Raw genomic sequence first — 13,153 nt, 5'->3', positions numbered from 1 at the left:
ATAAAATAATGGCAAACCCACCTAAACAATAGACTACTAACTGACAGGCATGTTTGAGTTATAAAGTACATTCTATTGGACAAATCTTCTTCATGATGCCTATAAAAATGGACATAACTATGTGATGCATTGTGCCTCCGGGAATTATGGCCTTTCAAGTTTCCTCTATGCTCAAAACTTACTTGAGATATCCCATTCACCACCACCTAACTGAGAGGAGTCAGGATACAGAAACTGAGGACCAACAGCAGTTTCATGAGATACCAGAGTCTTATGCAGGACTAGGTTATTTCGTGGCTGGTTAATTCTCAGTGCAGTGCCTGATGGCAAGGTCATACAGATATTCTGCCTCAAATAGAACAACTTAATGAACCTGTATGACATCATCAAGGATCAGCTTGGGCCAGAAACTGCATGGCCATGTGCCACATCAAGCCTTCACAAGTTGCTATGTGCTCTGCATTTTTTTGCCACTGTTTGCTTCCAAACATTCACTTCTAAAGTGCTGAGCATATCAGAGCAAACTTTCAGCTGCCATCTTACACAAGTCAAGGCAGCCCTGAGGACCCTCTCTTATACCTACATCTGCTTACCCAGCCAGAATCATAGTGGCATGAACTAAGGGTAACTTTCTATAGCCTTGCAGTCATGCCTAATGTCCTGGGTGCTCTAGACTGCACACATATGGGGCTGAGACCACCTAAAAATAGTGGTCAGATATGCATCAATAGGAACCATGCCTATTCCATAAATGTGCAGGTGGTTTGTGATATGAAACTAAAATTTATGAGTGTTGTAAATAGCTATTTTTGTTCCTGCCATAATGCCTATATCCCCAGTAATTCATACTTTTATACAAAGTTTGAGATAGATTAATGCCTGACTATGGTTGCTGGGTAAATGAGGTGTAATATTTTTGTAAACTTGCAATGTGTAACTAATATATGTTGTTTATTATTGTTATTATTAGTTTTACACAGGTGATTCTGGCTATGGTTGTTGCTCCTGGCATCCAACTCCATTGTTGCTTCTGCAGACTCCTGTTGAGCATAAGTATAATGAGACACATATATCCACTATATCAGTGATAGAATGCACTTTTGAGCTATTAAAATCTAGGTTCCACTGCCTTGATAAATCTGGTGGCATTTTGCTATATAGTCCAAAAAATTACCTGATATTGTGGTCTGCTGCTGTCTATGGCATAATCCAGCATTACATCAACATGATTCACCAGATTTTTCAATACACAGGTATGGATCTTGTTACCATCAAGTGACACAATGACCACAGTCACTGGAAGGCAGATTAGGCAAACACTGATTAACAATTTAACTGAAAATATACCTTGCCTTAAGGTATATTATTGCAATCATAACCAATCCTAAAAATAAAAAATGTTGCCTCATAAAGAAAAGGTGTTAGCATGATATATGCAGCTACACTTGCTTTATAAATGAATAATCAAATTTAAACCTTTGTGAAAAATGTACTAAATTTACTGTCCTTTCTAAAAATTATTGTGTGATACAATTCCCAATATGATTATTCAACAATTTCTGTATCTTCGTATACTGTTTATTGGTTTAACAAATGTAGAACAAAACAGTACAAAACATAACAATTAAAAAAGTATAAGTTTGCACAAAATTTAACTACAGCTCTGGAAATCATTTGCTTTTATATTTTTTTTTATGAACAGTTGCAGGGAAAGGTAATCTGGTTTTGGCTCTGTGGGGCCACCACGTGGATGCAGGTCATATCTGGGAGAGTTGATTGGATAGAGCTGGGTGGTGGGATGCTGCTTATTGAAGATGACAGTCTCCAGTCTCCTTTCAGGTAAGTAATATTTGCTGCTTGAGTCCCTGGTGGGGAGACAGCCACTAAATTTAGTGTAACCATCTCTTCTTGTTGCTCTGCATCTTCTGGAGTTGCAGTATGTGTGGCCTCATCTTCCACATGTCCATATCAGGTTCTGAGGAATGAATACACAGGTGAATACACACATTAATACCTGTGTATTCATTTTAAGGACATTCATAAGTATTCAAAAAAGAAAAACCAAGTACAGTAGCATGTCAAATTAGAAGCATGATTTTGCTACCATGAACAGCTGATGTATTATTTAGAAAGTGGATCAAAGTTGATATTTGTGTTGATATAATGCATGGGGCCTGTTATGCACATTTGTATGCTGTTGTTTGAGGAATAAGTCCAAACAAACTAAAATGACACATTTTTTGCTTTATCTCTTACTTTTTGTAGCTAAAATATCCCTTACCGATTGGTTGAGCAAGATCAGAATATGCTGTCATCTTCATTGTTTAGTCTAAAACTTCCTCTGTTTGACCTGTTGCTGGTGGTGATGCCCTATAGCCCCAAATATTGTGGACCCTTGATGGACCTTAAACAAAACTGCAATATTTTTAAAATTAAGTATATGGATGCATTTTTGTGGAAGCATTTTGTTAAACAAAAACTCACAAAATGATTGGCACTTAGAGCACTTGATCTGCGACATAAATAGTCTTCTAATGAAATATACAAATCTATATGCAATACTGATGTTAGAAAAAACACATATTGTAATCAACACAGTAAAAACAAAAACACATAATGCAAAAAATTTTATATAAAAAAATAATTTTTGGATGCTTGGTAGTGATAATCTCTATTATTCAAAAAAAGAATGTTCAGTCACAGTCCTTTGTGATACATACAGACCATTTGGAATATAATGGTTAAAAACAATGTATCCTCCAGTAATCAAATATTAGCAATACCTAGAATTGCATTTGGAATATGATGTTACATCTTGAAGTTTGTTGAAAAGATATAGTCACAACAGCACCTGTTACTGCATGTAATTAAATCACACACATGAGCTTATATTCTGAGTGTTTAATCCACGTATTCATGTCTCATTAGAATGGAAATCAGTGCTGTTTCCATATGCAATTTATTCACATAATTATAGGCTTATATTCAGGATAGTCATTCCCATAATCATGTCTCATTGGAATCAAGAAAGTCAATAGTATCGGTGCAGACTAAAGACCATATAGTTAACAGGGTTAGAGTGTGCAGATTTGTTTTCTTAGAAAAAGCAATAAAGTGCACGAGTGAAACTCACACTATAGCCCAATAGTCCTTATTGCTGCTGGCTAGCTGTCCCTATACGCTGGGCGTCCCCATGCATTCCGCGAGCCACACAAACTGTGTGTGATGTCTACACTTGGCTCCTGTGCATCCGTGTCACCAGACGGGACTTCAGTCGCCTGACGACGCAGCTGGTCTTCTTATGGTAGTTAGTGTAGTCCTGCACCAATCTCCTCTACATGTTTCTCCACCTACACAAAATCGGCGGCTTCCTCAGGAGGTGTGGTTAGCTGTGTCCAGAGCTGCATATTTATACCGAAACGTATTACTCATTCCATCTCATCATTCTCCTTCAGCTCTAATTACAGGTGTTAGTACTTGTCAGGTATTTTCATTGAATCCTGACTTTGGGCTGTAGTTGCAAGAATCACAACTGGCCAGATTTTTCGTATTACAACTTAATTTATACATTCAATATCTATTAAACAGTATTGGCATATACATATATACACAAATTACATCAAAGCAGTTCATTTAAAATCTATTTTTTTTCCAAAGAAATAGAAATGTCCATTTCTTATTTAGTATTCTATAGTATTTATCGACCCATTATATTGGTGTGCTTAGATGAACACTTAATATTATTCACAGGCTTTCTTTGTTCATACATATCATCTGCATTTATAATACGGAAAAAAATAAACTAAATATAAACTAAAATGTATCTAGTTAGACTAACTGCATCTCCCAATACTATGCAGCCAGTATTAGACAGAGAATACAGATGCATAAAGATACATAGAGGGAAAGTCGAATAAATAGCTATATCGCCAGGACAGGACTCATCCTCATATCATAACTATTTCACAGATTATCCTCATATTACTCCCACTTGGTACCACATGTTATATCTTCCATATAAATATATGCAGGATACCTGTAAAAAACAACTGCATGTCCTTCATAGGGATCACAGCATAATAGTTCAACCCTAATTGACAAACATCCTATTTTTCAGAGACCTTAACACAACCCACACTGCACATGTTTGCAAAATGGAAAGTATTGTTCCCCATCAACAAACATCCGGAAAAACATTCTTCACTAAACATATAGCCAGAGACATACTCTTCATAGATATACATGTACCCATACCCCTATGTGCACATGTATAACCTATAGAGGATAAGGAGTATAGACTCATTAATTAAAATTATTATAACTACATCACACATTGCCTTAGTGTTATTTAGAGATTCCATATATATCATAAGGATCCCAGCATTATTACATATAGGGATCATAACATATGTAGTTAGTGATCACAATATAATTTTCTAACCCTGGTAGTCACACATAGTTCTTATCTCAGACTTAATATAGCCCATACCCCAAAAAGAAAAAAGTAAACTGTACAGTATTATTCACTCATTGATATAACCAAAGCCATATCCTACATGAACATACATATATATATATATATATCTCCATCCATCTATACCTCAATGTTCAGTAATTGCACATAACTTAACTCCCCCTGGCCCTCCAGAGTTAATGATCATATAGTGTTACAACTCACACATGACCATATCTCCATCAAATCCCCAGGGGGATATAGCTCTTTACAGATTAGCTCAATGTACAATCTTAAATATTGTTCAGTTCAGCTGTATCATTTAGCCCCTGTGGGCTCAAGGTTTTTAGTCGGAAAATACAGTAAGCCTCACGCTTACAAAGAAGATTGAACCTATCTCCCCCTCTTTTCTTAGTTTTAATCCCCTCAATGGCTCTGACTTCTCTACCCTCTAAGCCACCCCCATGACATAAACCAATATGACTTGACACTGTATGCCCCACAAAGTTCTACATAATATTTATTGTATGTTCCATAAACCGGGTATGGAATGTTCTTGTCGTACGACATACTGTAGATCACATCTACAGTCAATCAGATACACGACAAAAGATGACCTACAATTTAGAAAATCCTTAATTTGGAAACTTTCTCTTGATACATAAGATCTAAAATAAATAGTTTTCTTTTCTTTTACAAATTTACAGGTAAGGCATGTATCTCTTCCACATTTATGGAAACCTACTGGTCTGGGGGGAGCCATGAGATATTCTCCTTACAGACGTTATCTTCTCTTTTAAAATGACTAGTGGTTAATCCAACTTTAAATTCGCTGCTTTTTTAAAAAACAATGGATTTCTGGGGAACGATAGAAATGCCAATCAAGTTGTCAAGTTGGAGATTCGAGAGATTTTTCTCAAAAACCTTTCTAATCCCATGAGCATATGAGCTATACTGTGTGATGACAGAGCAAGCTCTTTCTTCTTCCCTCTCTTTTCTCACTTTTTTCTTTAAGTTCTTCTCCCTCTATGTTTCTTACCTCACTATATGCAGTCTCCAAAATTTCCCTTGGGTATCCTTGTTCAATAAAGGAATTATAGAGGTTCCTAGTTTGTTTTTCGTAGGCTGGTCCTTCTGAGCAGTTCCTCCAGAGACGTAGGAACTGCCCTTTGGGAATTTTTTTTCCATCTTTGCAAATGGTTACTTTAAAAATTCAGATCCCTATTTTGATCAACTTCTTTCATATATGTTTGTGTATGGATTTTAAGATCATGACCTAGTGATAGAGGAATATCTAAAAACTTAATGGTGGAGGGACTAACTGTGCTTGTAAACTTGAGGTCAAACTTATTACAATTGAAACTATCCAAAAATAAATTGAGTGATGAAGAATCCCCATTCCAAATGAAAAATAAATTGTCTATATACCTCTCATAGAGGACCAGGCTCACCCCGAGCTCCCACCCCCACACAAGGACTTCCTGAAACCTACCCATGTATAGATTGGCGAAACTCGGAGCGAACCTAGTCCCCATGGTGGTCCCAAGTGACTATAACTAATAACATGTGTTGAAATTAAAGTAATTGTGCTCAAGAATAAATGTAATCGATGTGAGAATTAATTTTCTAAGAGCTGCAGTCATATCAGAATCACCTTCCAAACATTGATTCACCGCCCTAAGTCCGCCATTGTGTAGAATGTTAGAATATAACGATTCCACATCGCATGTGGCAAAAATAAAACTCTTCTTTCATTCTATATTTTCAGGTGTATCTTTAATATACAACTGCAGCTCTTTAACATATTTCTGTAAATAAGTGTCAACAAAATAAGAAATTATTAGTAGGTGACCCAACACCAGAAATAATAGGTCTACCAGGTGGGGAACATAGTGGTTTGTGAATTTTCGGCAAATAATAAAAAGTGGGGATCACCGGGTGCGTAGTGTTAAATAAAAAACTTACCTCCAACTTTATTATTGTCTGTTAATTTGACCCTGGCTGGCACTCCACTCCTAGGCTGTGCTGAAAGCCAACATGATATTAAGATTATATTACATGTAAATACTTGAAAAAATAAGTGTGCATAGCTTCTTCAAGGTTCTTCAAAATTACAAATACATATGTACTAAGTGAGTAAACCGTAAACTAATGACATGTTGCTGTAAAACAACTTTATAGTGGTGTATGTTATTATTGTCAAAAAAACATTAACCACTGTGGCGGATGTGGAGGGGCATCTGTGTCATGGACATTAACACTGGATACAATTTCTTCTGGCATAAAACTTTTAAGGGGCTCCTCGTATTCATGTTATTCTACCTCCATGGGGGAACCACGTACAGTTTGGTGCACTTTACTACGCTCCTCAATGCTCCTTATATTTTCACTTTATGTCCAAAAAGCATTTGCAACACTGACTATTTATTTTAAAATGGCCTACTCCATTAACAACCTTCACTGCAGCTCCCTACAGTTGCTTCTTATGCCTGGCAGAGGTGCATGAAGCGTGCCTGCCAAAAACCGGGAATCATGTTTTTTTTTAAAATAAAATATTACAACAGTTGGTGTCTAAGTAAGGTGGTCATTTTAATATTTCTTTGCAGATGGACTACAGGTGCAAGTGGTCCCTTAATGTCTAGGCATGCTGGCACAAGTGCCGTCATGCCGGGGCAGGTTGCATGAAACTAGTAGTACACCTGTAATGAACAATATTATCTATCATTTAATCATTAACCCCGCCCCCATCACCACCAGGGGTTTCGGAATAGCCCAGGGCTGGCTGTTCCTCAGGAGGGGGGACCTCAATAATTTATTTTTGGGTTACCCATTTTCTGAGGAACTCCAGCCCAGTATTTGTTTCTATTTTGATCCTGTCAATAGATGCACGTTTATTTGTAACTACCAAAAGAACATTACTTTTATTGCATATATTGTGGCTGGTATCTACAACATCTTTTGCAGCACTGGAATACAAAATGATCACATGATCATTTTTTCTATAAGCTGACTACCTCAGTGATCCAAGGTCACCTCAAAAGCAGTGCATATTTTTGACCATTTTAACTTCACGGGCGTGTCAGTGAACACGGCTGTGTTCCCAACATTACAATTGCAGTCACAGAGACCATGTTTAGCAAGGGTTTAGAAGGAGACTCTGCTCCAGTAATATGCTGATATAAATGTTGATGGTGGATGCAATGGTGCATCAATAGTGGAGTGTTTGGAACCACTGTACAAGGGCATTGAAAGTGGGCATCTCAGGGCTTGCACTGTCTAGCATATGCTAGTGCACACAGCTGAAACTGGCATTTGCATATTACTGTTGCTTTGATTTCACATAAATTTGCAACCAAGCTGGCTTTAGCATCAAGCCCTTTGACTTTTATCAAGTTGAGCATTGTTATGTATTTACGTGTTTAAACATTAGGTTGAGCACAACCGTGCAATTCTATTATTCATAGATCATCTAGACTATAGACTGCCTTTTATCTATTAAGGGGCCTATCCATTACACGACTTTGTGAGCAATCCGACCAAAACTAGGAGGTTTTGTTCGCATTGTTCACAAAGTCGGGTAATGGATAGCCGGCAAGGACAAGCAATGCGCGTGCACACTGGGTCCTTGCCGACCCCGACTATCTACTGTACGCACCTGTCAACCTGACAACGTTCGTCAGGTTCGGCATGTTCAGAGATAGGAGGTCGGCTCTTGCACTGAATGACCACACCTCGGTGACCTGAAGGTCTGAAGCCAGACGTTCAGTCTTTCAGGTCGCCTAGTGGATAGACCCCTTAAGACTCCTTTAGGAATATTTCACCCACATATCTATCAACACATACATATCGTGTTAACTCTTTTTAGTTTAGCTAACATTACATAATTAAATAGTTTTGATATTCAGGAGAGCTGAAATCTGTGTTTGCTATTCTGCAGAAATAAACAGCTTCTGGAGGACTTTGTCACCATAACACCCTTTCTGTTTCTTGTTTCTCTATGTTTTAGGCCCTTTTTGACTACTAGAGAAAATAAGACATAATGTATCAAAATCAATTTGCTCAATCATCAGCAGATTTTCCTTGTAGTTTAAACAGCAATAGAAATAGATGCCAGACCTGCCTTGTTTTGCTTTAATTCCTATTGCTGTTTTACATCCATCAGTCAAAGCTTGGAGACTTTGACAAACCGCTCCTTAGTAAACATACATATCAATTCCCAACTAATAGAGAAACAAAGGAATGCTAGTCCTGAAACCTTCTTTATTGCATCAGCAAATAGAAAGAAAACAGCACTTGAGGTAAATATAATTGAGGTTAATTATTGCAATCTGTGGACCAAATAAAACCCAGTAAATTAATGATGATACTACATAAAAATAAGAAAGATTAAATATCTTGAATATCTTTACTTCATTGCCTACTCAAAAACTGTCTGGAATTGACCTAATTTTACTTTCTTGTGTCATCATTGTCTTGATATAACCTGGAGTTTCATTCCTTCAGTTCCCCATCTGCTGTTGTTTTTGTAAAGCACTCAAGAGTATTCTGGCCAGAGTATTCCTCAGAGACACATTTCACCACCCATTACATTATTTTTTTCTTGGTACATTTTATCATCCAGAGTTACTTTTACTTTGTTTTCTGTTTCTTTTCATTAAGAAACATTAGAGATGTGTGCAGACCATTGTGTTTTGGTTTTGGTTCTAAATGCTGTCATGATCTGTGTTAGGATCTGAGGGCCTGATTCAGAGCCGGACACTCTGAACGAGTGCTCGTTCTGAATCGGGGCATTTTTTTTTTGTGCGGCCTCCTGGCCACACACATAGCTGTGGGTGACCACCCACAGCTATTGCGAGTGGCCAGGTTGATGGTCGTGATGGTCAAGACCATCATGACCATCGGGCTTGCGACGAGACCCTTGTGGTAGTGTCCCGCAAGCCCCAGAGAGCTTCTGGCTCTAACAGAGCCGGAAGCTCTCCCATGACATCACTGGTGATGTCAGTGGGGTCGCCCCCAAATGGCAGGCGTTCCTGCCCACCTACCAAACGGGGCGAGCTGTCAATCACCATCGACAGCTCGCCCCCTTTGGTGTGAGACCCGGAGCAACGGAGCACCCATCGCTAGCCGGGTCTCGCGCATGTGCACGATGGAGCCGGCTCCATCGTGCGCATGCCCAGTGGGCAAGCATCGACCTGGTTGTGAGCGCTCAGCGATGTGACTGGGTCTGAATCAGGTCCTGAGTTTGCTGTGGACCCGGGTGGAAATAGGAGCAGGATAATAAGATGAGGGTGATGATTAGAAACTGTAGTGAAGTATGTATAGGTAATGTCCAGGTAGTGGCAGAACTAATAAGTCTTTGTAACCCAAATGGTCACTGCAAAGGGGTTTTGGACTATAGACAAACAGTAATTAGTTAGACAATATCTAGATAGACACCAGATGTTAGACAGTTAATAGTTAGACAAGGATAAAAGTTTGAAACAGACAAAAGTCAGACACACCAAAGTTAGACATGTAAAAAGTCTGACAGGTACAAAAGATCGACAGGGTCAAAAGTTCGACATGAAAAAAAATGGTCAACACATTTTTTTTTGTAGTTTTTTAGGATTAAGGTTAGGGTTAGGATTAGGCACTTACCTAGATGGTTAGGGTCAGGCGCCAAGAGGAGGGTTAGGGTGAAGATTAGGGCTAAAAAAAATAAAAAAATTTTGTCGACCATTTTTGTGTCGAAATTTTGACCCTGTCGACCTTTTGTATCTGTCGAACTTTTGACATGTCTAACTTTAGTGTGTCTGACTTCTGTTTTTGTGTCTAACTTTTTCCCCTGTCTAACTATTGACTGTCTAACATCTGCGGTGGGATGTAATAGAGTTCGAGTTTTTAGTCATTTAAAAACTTGCACATTCTCGCACATTTGTCTTGATAGTGTTTCCCATACAACTCGTGCGATGTAATGGGGTGCGATGTTTTCACCAAATTGCGATTTCGCATGCGTGTTCTCATGAGAATACAGATCCGGAAGTATGCTTTTTTTGGACCAACCGGAATGAGAGTTTCATTTACTGTTCTGTCGAGTTTAAACAAAGTCACTCATTGGCCCTCCAAAGTCTCCTGATGCCTACACACCCTATCTAAACCCCTATCCTCCATTTTGTCCTTTGAAAGGTAGTGAGGAGTTTTGTGAAGGAATGGTGAAAGAGAGTCTAAAAAAGCCTACAATTATATTGTTATTGTGCTGCAGCATGGCATCCAGAAAAGCAAGGAGGGTGGCCAGGATGGTGGAGGAGGAGGAGGTTGTACTGCAACCTGATATTGGTGACGAGGTGAGCAGCGAGGAGGTGAGCAGTGAAGAGGTGGAGGAGCAGGAGAGTGTGGAGCAGGAAGCACAGGAGCTTGAATCTGAGGCTGAGGGTAGTGTTGAGGATGAGGAGGCTGAAGCACCCCCAGCCCCTGGGAAAACACATATTGGGTGTAATATACGCTTCAGTTATGATGAAAATTGTGCCCTGATCCGTGCAAAAGTACCTGTTTTTCCAAACCTACTTGGGGCACAGTCACACCACATGTCAGCAGCACGGTGAAAGGAGATGTGGCATAACATCACTGATGCAGTGAATGCAATGAGTGAATACCGACGTGACCTTTAAAATATCAAAAAGCGCTATAATGATATTAAAAAGGAACACAAAAGAAAAAATGGCTGAGGAGCATAGGCAGCGTCGCATGACAGGAGGAGGACGAGCAGTGAGAGTTCACTTCACTCCATATGAACAGGAGCTGAGGCTGCTTTTTGCTACTGAGGTTTTTTCAGGTCCAAATATTGCACACACTGACCGGCCAGCAACCCCTAGGAGTCATGGTGAGTATGCAAACAAATGTTATAAAGATATACATTGGTATATTGCTTCTAACCCTTAACAACCTTGTCTAGCTTACTTAACTGAAACTAATAAACAACAACACAGACAACAAGAGCTTGGCTAAAAGGTCACAGCTTTTATTTATAATTAATTAGTTAACCTAACCAGGGTGGCAAAGAGACACTGCAGACTCAGTTCTAGCTCGACTGAAATGCCCCCCTCTAGATGTACTAATGCTGCGAGGGTCCCACTTCCCTCCTGGGCCAATCCGAGATGCTTTCGTACAAAAGTGCCCGGGTCCCCCCGCACAGAGCAAGACAAATTTGCCAGGTTCATCGAGGGCAAGTGCCCCCACAACGTATCTTGCGCCACATAAAGCCGCTGAGCTGCAGCATACTCCCGCCATGCTGCGCCTCCCCTAAATTGGGAAGAAAAGGTTAGTGTGACACAACAAAAAACAGTAACGGGTGGGATGGAGGGTTTCAAAGATCCAGAAAAAAGAGGTTGTCTACATGCAATCAAGCCAATATATACTGATCATCTGACCACTCCCTCAAGCGATATCATTGGCTACCCCACCAGTTGACCAGACAGCCTTATAATCTGCCCAGTAACAAGGCTGTCATCAACAGCAATACAACAAAAAACGTAGTATTATTTATTCTCACGCTTATCCAGCCTTCGCCTAATACTACTTTTCACTGTCTTTCTTAAAAAGTATTGTTGATCCCATTTTTTTTTTATTATTTTAAATGGTGTAGTGTGTACGCACCTGTAGGCGCTCCAATAATTAGGCCATATTCAATTTGATTCGCACCCGCGATACTTTTCCGCCTCCCGGACTTTTCGCCTACTTCGCCTGTTTTGCATGCGGAAAAGTATCGCGGGGACGCGCAATACTTTTCCGCCTCCCATACTTTCTGCCTACTTCGCCTGTTTTGCAGGTGGAAAAGTATCGTGGGTGCCAATCAAATTGAATATGGCTTATAGTGATCCTCCATGTCAGTGCATCTTTTGGGGGGGGGGGGGTGTCAGGCTGTTTTACACCAATCTGACTGGATTTTTCGCCCTGTTTCATTTTTGGCGGGTGCCCTTTTTGCATCCTTACCAATTCAATTTGGACCATTGTTTCAAATTGGTTTGTTTTTGTCTAATCTATTTTTTTATTTATTTTATGAAAACACAGCTGCTGCACCAAGGAGGTCAAGAACTCCTAAAAGACCACGCATGGAGAGGTCAATGGAGCAGGCTGGTGAGTTAAGCCAATGTTTGAAAAACCCACTTACCCGGTTTTTTTAATTATTTAAGTTTTGAATTTATAATAAATGTCACATTACTTAATTAACCTTAGCATTGTGACATTAAAGTCTACAACAATAGAAATGTTGAAATTATGTTCTACACATATTATTTATTTTAAAGTATTAATTAAAAGGTAATGATAGAGATGTGTACACATACATAGCCTCCTTGCATGTTAAACAGGCCTTATAATTTTTATGTTTTTTTTATATTATAGACATTTTAAATGTAACAATGTGTTTTATTTGCACATCAATGGGAAAAGAATACACAAGCAGCTTCTGCTGATTCCAATGATATGCTGCATAGTGCATACCTATATTTTTGGACAGACAGCGGGTGTATCTCCATGCCAAATGCTACGTTACAGTGTCATAAGCGATGCCACTGTAATGTAGCATTTATCATGCAGATACACCCGTTGTGTCACTTTATTGCAGTCACTACTGAATGTACCTGTTTATTTTTTTATATATGTGAAACTCAAACTCCAAAATTAATCCTAACACACTTTTAAACATTTTAGGTCGACTAGATT

The sequence above is a fragment of the Taudactylus pleione genome, unplaced genomic scaffold (genome assembly GCF_031769625.1).
Source record: "Taudactylus pleione unplaced genomic scaffold, aTauple2 ptg000007l, whole genome shotgun sequence".
Classification (NCBI taxonomy): Eukaryota; Metazoa; Chordata; class Amphibia; order Anura; family Myobatrachidae; genus Taudactylus; species Taudactylus pleione.
Note: the sequence above shows the minus strand (reverse complement) of the source record.